This window comes from Sebastes umbrosus, chromosome 1, assembly GCF_015220745.1.
Source record: "Sebastes umbrosus isolate fSebUmb1 chromosome 1, fSebUmb1.pri, whole genome shotgun sequence".
NCBI classification, from domain to species: domain Eukaryota; kingdom Metazoa; phylum Chordata; class Actinopteri; order Perciformes; family Sebastidae; genus Sebastes; species Sebastes umbrosus.
The window spans coordinates 23,877,595-23,894,119 of record NC_051269.1 but is presented as its reverse complement, the minus strand read 5'-3'; the positions used below and the strand labels follow the sequence as shown (position 1 = coordinate 23,894,119).

Genomic DNA, 16,525 nt, shown 5'->3' with positions numbered 1-16,525 from the left:
TACATTCCCTTGATATTCTCAGAGCTAAACTGACTCTTTTCTGCTACGCTGCTTGCTTGTTTCGCCGCTGCTCACCCTCTCTTGCTTCACCACTCATTCACCACGTACACACACACACTCCCACAACATTAGCTTTCTCCCGACGTCGGTCACATTCTTGTTTTATAAGACGGGCTTCACTAGATATAACTTTGGTTTTTCTGTGCTTCCGTGGAGTTTGTGTTGGAGTCTGAGTTGTGGTGGGGGCTGGTCGTTTGTTGGCATTAGAGGATTTCTAACCCAACATTACCTATGTTTGCACACTGGTGCTGAAAATAAGGCACGCTTGACTTGACAGCCGTTTGATTTTCCCGGAAAACACGTCCCGTTTTTTTCACATTAAAGTAGTCTTCAGGCTGATAGAGGAAACTCAGAAAGTCGCGGAAGGTCTATTTTTTAGGATGGGTAACAACCTGTTCACACATTGGCAATAAAAAATTGATTAAACGTATATTTTATATGTAAAAAGTTACACAGTCCCTTTGAATATTCTCTGAAATGAAAGTGTTTAATTTACGAGAAACAACTTACACGCGAGATTTTAAAGTCGTAAATTTGTGTGAAAAATAGTGGAGTCCAAAACCGTGGTAATAAAAAAAAAAACTACTATTTTTTAAGGAACCACATTGCTTCACTTTGCAAGGTTGGATCACCCTCATCACACCACATATGCCACCCTTAAACACTGTGCAGTAACGTGAGCCACAGAGTGCAAAATTATATTGTAGCAGATTCTAAGGACACCCCTCCATTCTCATCGGCTTATCCGGGGCCCGGTCGCGGGGACAGCAGTCTAATGCCGGGTACACGCTACACAAGAATTAATCCAATTTTGGGCCTGATTCTCCCGACAATCGTCAGCAAAGCCGTGATTTTTTGATAGTTCTAAATATTATCTTTCCAGATATTCCTGTGGTGTGAGGAATGTTTTTACTTCCCCAGATTGGCTCTGAAGAAAACTCTGAGGACATAATTCACCAAAATCTGTGGTTCAACACAAGGAGTTATGTTATGTGCTTTTTCTGCGATGTTTTCCCTTCACACTGACACAGTGACAGTTAAAAGCATCAGTGTAACTATGGTAATGCAATGAGTTCGTCATGGATTTGCACTCCACTATTTTTCAGAGGTTTTTTTTCTTGTAAATTTATGACTTTATAATCTCGCAAATTTGTGAGTTTTTTTCTTGTAAATTTGCAACTTTTTTCTTGGAATATCACCCCCTCTCCCGGCTCCATAATTATTATTATTTTTCACCTTCAATGGCCCTAATACACCATTGTAGAATTCTGATAGGAAAGGAGTGTAAAGTCACGTTTAAGGAAATGTCTAAATTGACATTAAAGACGGGCTATGCATTGGTATGCACAATACTCCCTTTTGACTGGGATTATGTTGGAGGGGTACTTTTAGAAGTTAAAAGCCGTTCTTTTAAAACACAGTTACAAGCGTGGACGACTTGATCCTGTTCTGGGGAAGAAGAAAACCAAAGATAAAGGACATGCAGGCACATTGAAGTGAAGTGGTGTTGTTCACTCACCGGTTCTGTTGCTGTTCTTGAAGCAGGTCTTTTGATTGAATTACCTTTGTGTGCTGGTTGTTAGATGTGGCCTGTGGGTGTTACAAAGTCTAACAGAAAACAGAACAATATTATTAATTTAATTCTAATCTTTTGGGATGTATTGTGTATGCCTTAATGAATTTACAAGCTTTTTTTACTCAGTCTCATGGAAAAGATCTGATCTATTTCCATCCTGTCAAATCCTTCTTTCCATACACAGAAAACGATGAAAGATCGGCCTCTATAATAATAATAATAATAATAATAATAATAATAATAAATGATGGTGGGCACCCTTCCTCATATAGGCCAGAGCCGGCCCTGTTGGTTTGACGAGAAACCTTTAATAACACAGGGCAAATATCCCACAGTAAGAACCAGGTTAAAATGTATTTGGAACAAAGTGAAAAAAAGAAAATTTTCCTTGAGTCAGCCCTCTGATAGATGATTAGTTCTCTCTGGAGTTGTGACAGACTTTATGAGATGTAATTTCAGCTGCCTGAAGCTCTTTTTTCAGTAATTGAACAATCTGGTGAAAGGTAAAAGAGTGTGCCTTCTGACAGTTGTGCAGTGCATTGTTTGAGGAAATGGTATAGCCCCAGTCACAAAGGCTTTCTTGTTATAGTTCTTTCTGCAGGGAAGGTTGATTAAAACCTTCGGTGTCCACAAGAGCTGCAGTTGGGTCTGTATTAAAAAGGCGACCACATGGAGTCTGGCGGTTGGGCAGAAAGTGTGCTGTGCGGTCGAGGATCAGGTCTTTAAATTGAAAATAAATCAACTATCCATCCCACCGAGAGTCATTCAGAAAACAATTCAGCCAGTCTCCTGCAGCCAGGCTATTATCCGCACAATCATGAGGACTTTCAACACTGTCCACAATGACATACTCCTTCATTACAATGAACACGGCCAGTGTGGTTTATTCTACTCAGCAGAGTAAACACGGCATTGTGTCCCTGAGCATGCGCAGTGACGTCTATCCTTCACAGAGTTACTCCCCAGAGATGGAATATGCAGTTTCAGAATAACAGTGTCCATGTTTAATGTAATAAACATGGAATATGTCACCCAGCACCGTAGGTGTAGATGTTGTTCTTTTGTGTTACAGCATTTGTATGCCTCCGTGCCAGTGACAGCTGGGACCAGAGGCATTATGTTTTTGTGTTGTCCATCCATCCATACGTCCGTCCGTCCGTCCGCACCATTATCGTGAATGTGATATCTCAGGAACGCATGGAAGGAAGTTCTTCAAATTTGGCACAAATGTCCACTTAAACTCAAGGATGAACTGATCAGATTTTGGTGGTCAAAGGTCACTGTAACTTCATATCCTTCCCATTCTCGTGAACGCCATATCTCCAACTCTCTCTCACTTCTAAATCGTCAAATATTGCCACTTGGTCAGTGCTGCTCGGCATTAGATACTGACGCACGGAGGCACCCTTTAGGTATGGTATGACCAGGCTTTCAACTAAGTCCAATGTAAACCCACCCGCGGCATTATTCGACGGTCGGAGCAAGTGACAAAGTATTAATAACGTGAGAGTGCGCTAAGGTTTGACCAGGAAGGGGTGGTGGATGGGAAAAACAAACACGAGACTTTTCAACCAGGAGACTGGTGTTCGTGGCCTGTGTTGACCTCTTTTGTCACGTCAGTCAACCACGACCGCTTCCTAACCGTAGCTAAGTGGTTGTGTTGCCTAAACCTAGCTCTCCGATGCCAAGGGGCACTGACCAAATGGTGGGATCTGGCGAGTTGGGAGTGAGAATGTGTTGATAGCTCAGAAACGTCTTGAAGTGATTTCCTCAAATGTGGCACAAATGTCCTCTTGGACTCAGGGATGAACTGATTACAATTTGGTGGTCAAAGGTCAAGGTAACGTGACCTCACAAAATACAGTTTTTGGCCATAAATCAATAATTCATATTCTAATTATGGCAATTTCACACAAATATCTAATAAGATAAAATGAAGAAGTGATGACATTTTGGACAGCCATGGATGTAAACTGCAACTTCACTGGTTGGCAGAGGCATACAACCACGAGGCGCTAATTCTATTCTTTCTCTCAACAATGGAGTTCTTTGGAATAGAGGCATAAGTTATCAGGCTTTTGGTTTTGATCTATTCGGGGGATTTGTTTATACAATTAAAAAGACAAAACAAGGGCAGCCTTGTCCTTTAACAGGACACAATACAGTGTTCTGTGTAGTATTTAAGAAAGAAATGCTGGACTATTACATGAAGGAGGCATTGTAATGGAGAATGTGACTTTTTTTTTATTCGCTGAAGTGAGAATTGTCTGCAGTTTTCAACTTTCATAATTTCTTTACATACTTCAGAAGACGTTCAATAGAAAAACGGTTTGTTTTGTTGGCATTGTGCAGCATCGAGGGGGAGTCAGTCTGGTTTTCAGAAGCATTAGCCCGTATTGAAAGCCCATTCCAACACACACACACACACACACACACACACACACACACACACACACACATTCTTCACTTCAAATCGTCCTGGTCGATGGAAAACACTCAGGACCAAACACAGTGAAATTGCAGGATAACAGCTGTAAGTGCAAAGTTAGTATTTATGGTGAAACATGAAAGTGGAGAAATTGGTCAAAATCTTTTCTATTTGTTCTCACTTTTTTGACCCTGTTTGCTTCCCCCTACACCTTCCTATTGCTGTGATAATGTAGTGATATTCTAGTGATAACCCTTGAGCAAGACACTTAACCCCAACCTCTCCAGTGGAGTTGCTCAGTGGCCAGCAGATCAGACTGTGGTTGTACTAGGCAGCTTCCAGATGTGAATGTGTAACTGTGTGAATGTGATCAGGGCGTTCCTGAAAAAAAAAAAAGTTAGTAAGCTGTGACGACAGCATGACAGCTGTGACCCCGTGACCAAACCATGTGACCGAGCGGCGTTACTGCGCCTGCTCCATGGGCCCAATGGATGCAGAAGATCGCCGGAAAATCCGGGTACTTGTGAAGTCGGAAGTCAAGCTTTCATAGGAATGAACGGGGCCCCAACTCCAACGCTGTATCCAGTTCTCTTAATATATCCATGCTCTGAACAAGGGGATGTCTGAGCCGGCGGCTAGCAGCTAATGGTGCTCAGAGCGCTAACAACGGCAACAAATGCTGACAGAGATAACACTTAAACTGGGAGGAACAGGAGGGTGGCCGTTACGCTTCCACAACTATGCGGGTGGGGCGAAATTAAATAGTAAAAGGGGTAAATAAAGCAATGTCCATGGGGGAAAATCACAAAGGAATAACTGGGATATGAAGTGCTGAAATATTTTTGTCCCAAAAAACAAACCAGCTGGGTCATTTTTTCTACCCAATTATGATTCTGTGATACATCTATTATAAATAAATTTGCCACTACCTTCTTTCATCTCATCTTCTTGACACTATAAACCAAAACAGGGACATTCATGCTTGTTAAAATACCGAACTAAACCTTGACAAAAACACCTACTTCTTTTTTTCCACCATCATGCCTTTGAGAGAAAAAACACTGAGGAATAAACATAAAGCTATGAGGCAAAAACAAAATTCATAATTTTCTGGCCATGGTTGAGTGCACCATCTTCCATATCTGCATAGCTGCGACACGGCGAGGGTCTATGTGATGTAAATTCTGTCCTCTGCTCATGTCCCCGAGGGTCTGTGCAGACCAAAATCTAGGCTGAGTGTGGCAACTGTACCCGCAGAGTGCACAAGTGAATAAATCTGTGGAAGCAGACACCCAATGTAGTATGAGCAGAGCCATGTGCCACTCTGCTGTCATTGTGGTGTATATCAGGGCCTTCAAGATACGACTCATGCCTAGAGAACATTTCAATAGGTGAGGATTCATCTCCCCTTATACCTCACCAAACTAGGTTTCATTTTATCTACATTTTTTTAAATGATTTACATTATATATCAAGACAGTCACACTATTCGATACTCAGACCAGTTCAGAAAATTTAGTTGAGCTTCCTTCCTTCACCAAATACCACTACAGGTATTGGAGACCAACATAGTTGCATAGAAGTTCGTGAAATACTCACAAAATTTAATCCATTTAATTTGTGTACATTTAAACGATTTCCCCTTTTTTTTCGTGACGCTCAGCACGACTTTCAACAACCTATTTTTCATACTTTTTCTTCCAAATGTCCAGCAACACGTGACACAAGTGTCAATATCCGCTCAAGTGTTTTCAAAATAAAACTACTGAGTTAGGTTGAGGAAAATATCGACTTGGTTAGGCTTAGGCAACAAAACTACTTAGTTAGGTTTAGGAAAGGATCGCAGTTTGTGTTAGAATAACACCGGAAGTTGCAAAACTTAGTACGAAAGTTAAGTGACAAATAAATCAACTTTGACTTGTGGTTTCACACGGGACACAAACACTGGTCTCCTGGGTATTTTTTGACCTCCTCCCTACCCCTGGCTATGTACACAAATCAATACATTAACTTTTGTGACTATTTCACAAACTGTTGTGCGACTGGGCAGGGGAGAAACCATGCACAAAAAGGGGAAAAACAAAATGCATCCCCGCATTTTAATGGACCATTAATGGACTATCACACATTCTTATTCGTTTGTATGGTGCCTCTTTCAAGCTCTATGGTGAGCGCCAAACACAGAGGATCCAATTAAAAGAGTTTTTCTCATTAACCGGCTGTGTGTGTGACTGCGGCTGTTTGTCTGTCCGTCCGTCCGTCTAGTGATCCAGATCTGTCTATCTTCCTGTGATGTGCGGACAGACACACTCAAAGGCGCCACACTTGTCTGATTCCCAGCTATTTTAATGGAACAGATTCTGCGTGAAACTCCCCTCCAATCACTCATCTTGTCACGATGAGTGTTCTTGACCTTGTATACTCCAACAGAGGTGTGCGAATCTCTCGCTCTCTCTTCTTTCTCGCCCCTCTCCTCCTCTCATCTAGCCCACCTCCCCCTCCCCCATTGCTTTTATAAACCACATAATGAGTGCTTGTCTGGTTTTACTGAAATGCTTCTTTTTCTCTCCTCTTATTTGGTCTAAAATGCTGCAGCTTCTTCAAACCCATCATTTTGTGTGCGTGTGTGTGTGTGTGGATTGCACATCTTGAGATTGCCACACAGCTGAAGAAGTAGAATTCGAGGACTTGATATGTTTTTGTTGTGAGGGAAAAAGTGTGTCTTTAAAGATTTTTCTTGTCTCTGTTGCTTTGTAGGACACCACTTTACAATGACATCTCTGCTTCTGCAGGAGGGCCGAGCTCCAGAGAGCTCCATGTCCAGAGAGGTGGCACGATATGCACTCAGCTGACACTCTGTAAAACGCACATGTTCTAAATGTAAACGTTCACTGGTCGTGTGTTGGGGCTGTGTAGGGGGTGCAGTCGCCACTTGGCATAGTGGTTTGTTAACAGTATAATAATACACCCCATTTTATATCAGGCCATGAAATAGGCGCTATCAGTCGCTATAAGCACCATAGATGTGGGTCATTAGGGGCCTACTATGCCTTCTATGTTGCAAAAGTGAAAGTGAAACTTAGAAGCAACACGTTTTAACATGTTTTAAAACTGAATGAAATGTCATGTTTTGAACACAAACAAAACGGCTTCTTTAGGTTTAGGCAACAAAATTACAACTTATTTAAGTTTAGGCTAACAAAACCACTTAGTTAAATTTAGGAAAAAACATTATGTTTTTGGTTCAAATAACTACGAACACAAGGACACACATTGTTGGTTTCACACAGAATGCGAACTCCAGTCTCCTGGGTGAAAACCCTGTGTTTTTTTGCTAGAGGTCGCTGTTGTGTACTTTTATGCCTTTTTTCGGTGATTTACCATTCAAATAGATGATAAAACCCACTAGTGGGTGTAGTAGGCCCCTATTTACCCACATCTATAGGCCACATCTAACACCAGCCAAAGCACAGCCAATAGGAACTCTCAATATGAATGCTCTCTCTCTGAAATGACCTGTGATTGGCCAAAGTCTCCCGTCACGGGCTAGGTTTTTGAAAGCCTGAAAACAGAGCCATGAGGAGGTGCAGAAGTCTAGTTTTCTCTCAGAGCACTTGAATTACAATATGCTGAAAGGTTATTATGGAATTTTTGCCCAGTGATTCCAAAAATATTCTGCAGGTTTATGTTTAGCATTATTGTACTTAGGCATGGATAAAAAAAGAAAAATTCAACAAATGTTAGCATTAAATAATGCCTCATTTGCATATTTAAACATACATTTCAGAAAACTTGTAATACAGAAACAATTGTTTTAATGTAAGTCATCAACTGGGGAAGTTTCATGGTGAAATGTATTAGTTATGCTTACCCTACTCACCTATATTGTCTTGCAAAATGTAGCCTATGGAATTTTATACATATACATATCTTTAAAGGCTGTTTTCTCAGAATTATTTTTTTTCATTCTCTGAGCCAGAAATCTCCACTTCAGTAGCACTCACATCCACCAAACTTTCCAGTTTAATTCCTATCTATATTCTGGAGGTTTTTCTTACTGAGGGGGTTGTTCATAGCCTTATTTATACAACATTTTATTCCTAAAAATGTGGTGAAAATGGATTTTTTTTTTTTTAATGACATTATTTTCTGATTTATGGAGTGATACAGAGAGATCTCCAAAATTCGCTCCACAATACCCTTTGACTCTAATATGTTAGCAAAATTAAACAATAATAACAACCTGGCTTTATCCAGTGTCCAGATTTCTGTTCTGGAAATGTATGCAAATTAGTACATTTTATAAGACAATGCGTCATTTGCATATTTAAACATACATTTTTTAGAATATAAAAAAAGAAACATAATTGTCTTCAAGTAAGTAATCAGCTGGGGAAGTTTCATGGTGATATCTATTGGTTAATAATTTTTACCCTATTCACCTTGGGTGTGTCCCTTTAATTAACTCCACCCAGCTACCACTGCACGCTGTGCAACAAATCAATCACACCCAAGACGTCGGTGAACAGGCGCATGCTGTGTGTGGCTATGATGATGTTACCTCTCCAGAGGAAACACGTCAACATTGTTAGGTAAGGTAACGTCAGCATTGTGTGCTTATTATGTGTGCTGCTCTCTTTCTGCGTTGTGTTTGTGTCTGCAACCTTCGGAGGAGTTTATAATGTTCATATGAGATTATGTTGTTGCCTTGCTGATGCTTTGTTCTGCTGCTGACTCTATAACAAGTTGCAAGCTATTGAATTGATGTATAATTGCTTGTTCCTCCCGCCGTGGTGTCCTCACCTCTTGTTATTTATTGTCGGTCATGTTTGTGTAATTGTCAGAGTTTCGTCTTCTTCTGTGGTTGTATAAGTGGCAGTAGTAGGCTATGTTCAGGCTGCAGAGTGCTGTAGAATGAATATATCAGTTTGGACATCAGAGGCCTGTACTACGAAGCAGGATCCTTCACCTATAGGGGATATTGGGTTTGGGGGTCTTCCTCCCCCGAAAAATTAAGGTTTTTGATTAAAACTATGCAATTTTACATAATTTTGGACCATTATTATTAATAGTTAAATGATTATTTTTTAATATTTATCACAGCCTTCGTCTGAACAGTTTATTCTTCTGGAAATGTTTGTCCTGTAAAATCATATTCTGCAATTTAGATGAGGAGCCGATTGAATTTGAATACTGGACATTACAGGTCAGGGTTCCTTAAAGCTTTTCTTGTAAGGGACTCTGGGATAAATGTAATATGGATATATATATCAAGTAAACACAATGATTAATGGCAAATACATACACCTTTTATTTGAAAATAATAAAAAAGTGCAACTTCAGGAAACGCTGCTTCAGTTCTCAAGATACAAGGCAGTGCAATATTTAACACAAAATAAAATAAACTAACTTCTATTCAACTTAAATGAACAGTGGTTTAACCTGCTGCTTCTGTTCTCATTTTCAAAGCAAAAGGCAGAGCAATAATATTTAGCAAAAAATAAAATAAATCAACTTCTCTTCAGGTTGAACCTGCTCCTGTTCTCATTTTCAATACAGATGATAGAGAAAATAATATTTAACAAAAAACAAAGTCCATGGCATCTCAGTAGGTGCATGGAAAGATTGGTTGTGTTGCCGTTGTACTTTATCTGGCCTTCGCATATTCTACAAACAGCGAGCGATTTATCAAGGACATCTCCCTTTTTGCAAAAGCCAAAATGTTTCCACATGCTGGAACTCAAACGTGGCTTGAAAATCTCTCGCACATCTGGCTCTTCCTCGCCATCAGCCTGCTTTGTTTTGTAGTCGTCTTTCTGAGATTGCCGAGTACCTATCGATGTAGTTGGATTTTAGGAATATAAATCGATACATCGATGTAGTAGATGATTCGTTACACCCCTACTATCTCTTTATCTCATGTTTATTCTCATCTCTTTTTCATGTCTCCTTTCCTGTTTTCCCATCATGGTAATCAGACTGACCTCTCTTTCAAATATGCTTTCATGAACATTATTATGGGGTATCACTCATCATACATACAATAGAATACATACATACTGTACATAGGAGAAGAAGAGGAAAGATGCAGCGCTCCATCTCTTTATATCACACTGCATCCTCTGTTGTATAAGCTGCACTTCTTTGCAATCAAATGACTTGAGAGGCATCGCATGCAACCTTTACACTTTGCATATTGATGGGAAAATAAATAGCCGGCACAAACACACACATACAGATGGATATTTGAAGTGTATGATAGAAAAGAATAAATCACATATTGATACCTGTGAAATAGCTCAAGCATATTGCAACATCAATATCTCATCTGTTTCATGAGTTGCTCCAGGATTCAAATCTGACACGGCGACACGGCGGCGCGCGGAGAAGAAAAGAAGCATCTGGGGATCAGTGTCTCTCTGAGCTTGTACTACAATCATCGTTACTAACATCAATCGATTAACTTTCACACTATCTGACCTTCACAACAATTCAATGAATAAATGTTATTACTTCCTCCTCACCACTTGTCTCTGTCTCCCACCTACTTCCTTTCCACATTGACCACTTTAATTTGCCCCTCATCATGTCCACCTCGCTACGGAAGAATATTGATGACAAAAGATTTGAGGGAGCAAAAAACTAATTCTGAGTGCTGCTCAGTCTGCAAGTCAACATTTGTGAGCACACAGGAACAGATTCGCCAGACCAGAATCAGATTTTAAGCGTATAATCCCGATCACGCTCACGTCTGCTCTCTCACTTTTCCTCCGTCTCGGCAACCCACCCGACCCGTCTCGAGACACGGACCCCGCCTCGTTTACCGCGCCTTGTGGGTGTGACTTTTTTTGTTGTGTCATCACCATTCATATCTGTAGACAACAACCAATGTATTTTTGATTAAATTGTTTACTAGAGCCCAACATTGCTTACAAGAGCACAAAGTTTGTCATAGATCTAGCCTCTTCATTTTGCTTTTTCATGTGCAAAAATATAATGTAGGATAATCAGGGGTGCAGTGGATCCCAAAACTCACGGTTCGGATCGTATCACGGTTTTGAGTCACGGATTGGATCAGCAGGAAAAAGGGAGCAAATGTAACTTTTAGAGATGCCCAAATCACATTTTTCTTTTCTTTTTTTGACACGGGTAAAAATTGTTGATCGGGGATGAGCCCATATCGGCCGATACAGATTGTTTTTGTTGTTGTTTTTAAATTCAAATGTTATGCTTTTACTTTTCTATAGTCATCTTTAGTGGTTATTTTCACAAAAACACACACTTTTTATTTTTATTGGTAAAACAAAATCTTGGCATTAGTAGTTCTGATGATGCTAATAAGCTGCTTAGATCTAGTGTTAGGAAGTTAAACGGGTTAGAATTCCCTCTCTATTATCTATTTGATATTGCTGTGAAAACATCTCATTCAAACAAATGGATTTATTCAATTTTCTCTCCAAAAACTACATTTTGCAATTACATTTGAACACATCACGATAACTTTTGAGTTTACTTTCGCCGGAGGAGACGTTTGCTACTGTTAACTAACTCTCATCCTGCAGCTGATTTACATTTGTAAAAAGCATTACGTTCAGGCACTATTCACTAAAAAGGAGGATTCGGTGATGTTAAATTCTAAAGTCATTATGTGCTCAAATTTTGTAAAACGTAATTTTTGGCGAGAAATTTGAATAAATCCAGTTGTTTGAAGGAGATGTTTTCACAGCAATACAAAACAGATTATTGTTTATGAATTATTTATGACCTGTTTAACTTCCTAACAAAAAACAGTGTGCAAACGGTAAGGAGTGCATGCTGGAGTAGTACATAGAAGTACATGGGATTTGCTGTTTTACTTTTGTTGACTCGGCAACTAAATTTCTGGTATCATGACATCCCTATTAGGCACAGTGGTGTTTTAAGCTAAACGCTAACGTCAGCTTGCTAACATGCTCACAATGTCAATAGGCTCGTTGGAGATGAACTGCGTCTCGCCTGGATAGTAGATGAGATCAGGCGGCAGCAGTAGGGGGTGGTGACTAAAAGCTGCGGTCAAGTCAGACAGTTTCCAGCCATTTCGAGCAGCCAGCACGGAATTTACAGGAAGTCACTAAATAAGTTACTTCCTGTTAGATCAGATCTGTAGGCTACTTGTAGTTTTCAGACCACGTTGGGATTTATTTACATTTGTTTGTAAATATATGTGGAAATGTTCGTGTGTCTGGCATTGGATTCTATCCTTTATTATTTTTATATCCACCTTGTAAAGCACTTTGTAATGAGCACTCATTTTGATAAGTGTTATATATAGATAACCTTCATTATTATAACAATTATTATCAACCACACAAGATATGTTTGTTAACAGATGAAACCTTCATTGCACAACATGAGACTAATACAATCTAGCATTAAATATTACAATTACACACAAAGTTGTGACTTTCTACAACACGTGGTGTTTGCTGTCAAAACTAAGAGCCAATCAGCTCTTTGATCAGGCGACAGCCAGGCGTTTCCCATAATGCCCTGGGGTCTTGCAGTCGGTGGAGAGCAACTGCGGCGCCTGGCTCTAAAAACTGCGGCCGCCTCGATCTCGTGAGGTTATCGTTCCCCACGTGTGCATGACGTCAGAGCAAGTCGGCATCAAGTCGGACACAAATCTAACCGGCATGCATTGCGCGGCGAACGCCGGTGATCGATTCTGCGCTTGCCTGCCTCATCTCGAACAAGCGTAATGCTAACCCTAAATTTCTCCTGGTGGTTGGACCAGCACCTTGTATGGCAGCTCGCTTTACATGATTTACAAGAAGAAAAATGACCTTTGCTGAAAACCAACATTGGCGGTGTTCTTCATCAGATTAAAGTCACACGTAACTGTATGACTGCTGTAGCTTTGTAAAAGGCGAGTAGTTTGCTATGCTACTGTATTTCAAGTCTTAAGATTAGGTTAATAATATGTGTTGTCCTACAGCCATTTGAGCGTAATCTGAAGTCTCAGGACTGCAGATGAGATAAACTGTGGTGAGCGTCAGTGTTTCCCTATTTGACTATTCTCCTTTCATATTCAGCTGCATTGACACTGCAGACAGCAAGACATCCACATCACAGCTCTACCGCTTTAATACCGCACACACAAACACACACAGGGGCACCACAATTCAGTGTCACAGCCATTTTCCTATCATCTCAGCCATGGTTAGTATTCTGTCACAGTGCCCAGTGTAGTATGAAGCAGTGCTCATTTGTATGTTGATAAAATGTAATCTCCCAGGTGCCTGGCTGCATTTGTGAGCGCTATCCTTCTGACATTTGCAGAATGCCAAGCAACACATTGCTCTGCCAGCCAGGGTAGAGGTGTGTGTGTGTGTGTGTGTGTGTGTGTGTGTGTGTGTGTGTGTGTGTGTCAGTGTGTCTTTGTGTTTTAATGCCCAAATGTATTTGTGTGACACCAACTGTTTGTGTTGCATGTGCCAGTCAAGACCTGTTAAATTGTGTGTTTGTTTCCACACATGCATGGATTTGTATGTGTGTGTGTGCCCTTGCATTTATTAGTGTAAATAGTGTTTGAGTGTGATTTTTCTCTGTGTGTGTGTGTGTGTGTGTGTGTGTGTGTGTGTGTGTGTGTGTGTGTGTGTGTGTGTGTGTGTGTGTGTGTGTGTGTGTGTGTGTCTTTATTTCCTCTCTTGTCCCAAGAGGTGTGTGAGGGATTAAGCCAATGTTTGCTCAAGACAACAAATAAGATGGTAATGCTCGTGTCTGATAGGAATTAAGTTTTACAATCTTTCACAACAATGCTCGGAGTAGCTTAGCCGGTTTAATGAAGAGTCACTCAAACCTCAGTTTGGTCTGTTCTCCGCCCCCTTTGTTTATACGTGTGTGTGTGTGTGTGTGTGTGTGTGTGTGTGTGTGTGTGTGTGTGTGCGTGTGTGTGTGTGTGTGTGTAGCAGCTATTATATGACTGTTTTCAAATCTTTTAAAGCTAAAAGTCTCTACAGATCACGGATCATTTCTATCAGAATATATAATTTGACGTCTTGCTGCTTCATTGTTGTGATTGTTTATGGTGCTGCTTTATCATTGAGGAGAGGCTTATGATATGTGACAGTGATGTTAGGACAACTTATTGTTTGGTTAGAGCTGCTGTTTAATAGGGGTGAGAAAAAAATCGATTCACCAATGTATCGCAAATTTTGTTTACGATTTAGAAATCTATTTTTTAATGCCAGAATTGATATATTTGCTTCATTTGAGTTTATGTGGAGGTAGAATGAAGTTATTGCTTTTATTGTTGTAGACTGAGTAACGTGACGTCATATCCGTTCCGTATGAGTGAACCGAATCAAACTGTAGCTGGCCACAGCGAGCTGAAACAAGAAAGCAGAGAACGGCGAAGGGTCTGCGTGGATATGACCTGCACCCTCACATGTTAAATCCAACGTGGTAAACACTACACATCCAGTAAAGTATGGAAACACTTTGGGTTTCACAAATTGCAGGAAAAGCAGAGCTAGACATCATGGCTAAAGCTGCATGCTAACTCTGCCATGGACAGGAAACGTTATCGTATTGCGGTAACGTGCGGTCAAGCCAGCCGTCACTCTCATCTCTGTGGTCAAATCAGTTGACGCTACAACTGTAGAGCACCCATATACTGACATTTATATTAAATGCATTCAAACGGCCCCGATGGAGCTGACCATGGATGTATAAAGAAAACGGAGCTGTCAGGAGAGCTAGCTTGGCTAGACTATTATTTGCTTTTACCCACTTAGACATTATATCCATATAACTGATGATTATATTTTCTTGAATTCACAACATTAAGCACGTGTTTACTGCGACCGAAAAGTGACGCCGAGGGGTCTGACAAAGCGTCAGTATGTGATGAGTTGGGATGAGAATGTCTTAGACAAGTTCCAAGTAAACACTGGTTCCTACATTTCCCATAATGTAGCTGGATAGTGCCTTTCATTCAACCTTTATTCCTAAATTCCTGCTGCGTTTTAAACCAAGCCCACAGGAAACCAGTGATTTAGATCTATGTTAAATGTAATAGTTGTTTTAACAGCATATCGATGAATATTTCAGTGAGTTAAAATGGGTTCTGTCTACACAGTGAAATACAGTCACTGAAAAGCTTCTGAAACAGTGGTTACAGTGGTATTTTATGTGTGTTGGTTATCCAGAGTGTGATAATATATCTGAGATATCGTCCTGAGTCAAGGACAGAAGTGTTGCACTGACATTGACTGAGGTCAGTTTGCTCACTTGCGTCATGGAATTAAGTGTGTTATCGGGTAACACTGACCTTTTGAAACGTGTCCTGTTTGTAATTTATCTGAATGACGTAACTCCAGCAGAGTAAGATTCCTCACACTACCTTCTCATCATTTCTGCACATCTCCACCCTGATTGATGCTTTACTTGGCTGTCATTCAGCACCAACACACCCGAGGTAAAGTCATCATCGCTCCACCCTTCATCTGCACTAAAGCTGTTTGACGTCCAGTTTGGTGTTGTTGGGCAGGCAGCATACAGTTGGTTCATCCTCTTTGCTTCAAATATCTGCTGTTGTGGCTGGAAATGGTGCAATGGAAAGCATGATGTCCGCTGATTTCAAGGGGTTGAAAAAATAGGGGTGGAGGAAAAAAATATTCATGTAAGAATCGAGATTCTTATCTTCTAAGTAGGGCTGTCAAAGTTCATTTTTCAAGCCAGAGTGAAGATACTGGCAACATATGAAACCTGAGGAATCCATTGATACCAACCAGGGTTGGAAATTAGCACCAGCCACTAGCCACATGCTGGTAAAATATGCAATTGGCTGGTTGATCTGCCTCACTCACCAGCCAAAAAAACAATGGTAATCTATTGAGTGGCTGGTAGATTTTGGAATCCACTAGCCACAGTGGCAGGTGGACAAAAAAGTTAATTTTCCAACACTGGTACCAACCATGTCATACTAGCCTGCTGCAAAGGAGGCTAAATAGTGCTCCAAACTTGCGCTAAATTTTGTTGAGGAAAAACTGGCATGTTCATTTTCAAAGGCTGACCTCAAGATATGAGAAACCCTCACAGGTACTGCATTTAGCATAAAAAATATGCTCAAATCATAACATGGCAAACTCAAGTCCAACAGGCAGCAACAGCTGTCAGTGTGCTGACTTGACTATGACTTGCCCCAAACTGCATGTGATTATCATAAACTGGGCATGTCTATAAAGAGGATACTAGCTGGTACCCATAGAACCCATTTTCACTCAAATATCTTGAGGTCCTCACCAAAATTTTGCACAAGTTTGGAGCGTTATTTAGCCTCGTTTGCGTCAAGCTAGTATGACATTATTGGTACCAACGGATTTCTCAGGTCTTCTAGTTTCATATGATGTCAGTATCTTCACTCCTCTAGCTTTAAAACTGAGACCGCTACAACCTAAAAATCACTAGTTGCGTTAAAT

The 16,525-nt window shown here is 40.5% G+C and overlaps 1 long non-coding RNA gene across 1 annotated transcript; it reads left to right on the top strand.

Annotated features, from left to right (window-relative positions):
* The first annotated feature begins 817 nt into the window (after positions 1-817).
* LOC119493591 lies at positions 818-15,766 on the top strand. The gene is made up of 3 exons (XR_005207992.1): positions 818-965; positions 1,982-1,989; positions 15,755-15,766. It is a non-coding gene; the product is annotated as an uncharacterized LOC119493591 (long non-coding RNA).
* Positions 15,767-16,525: the final 759 nt, after the last annotated feature.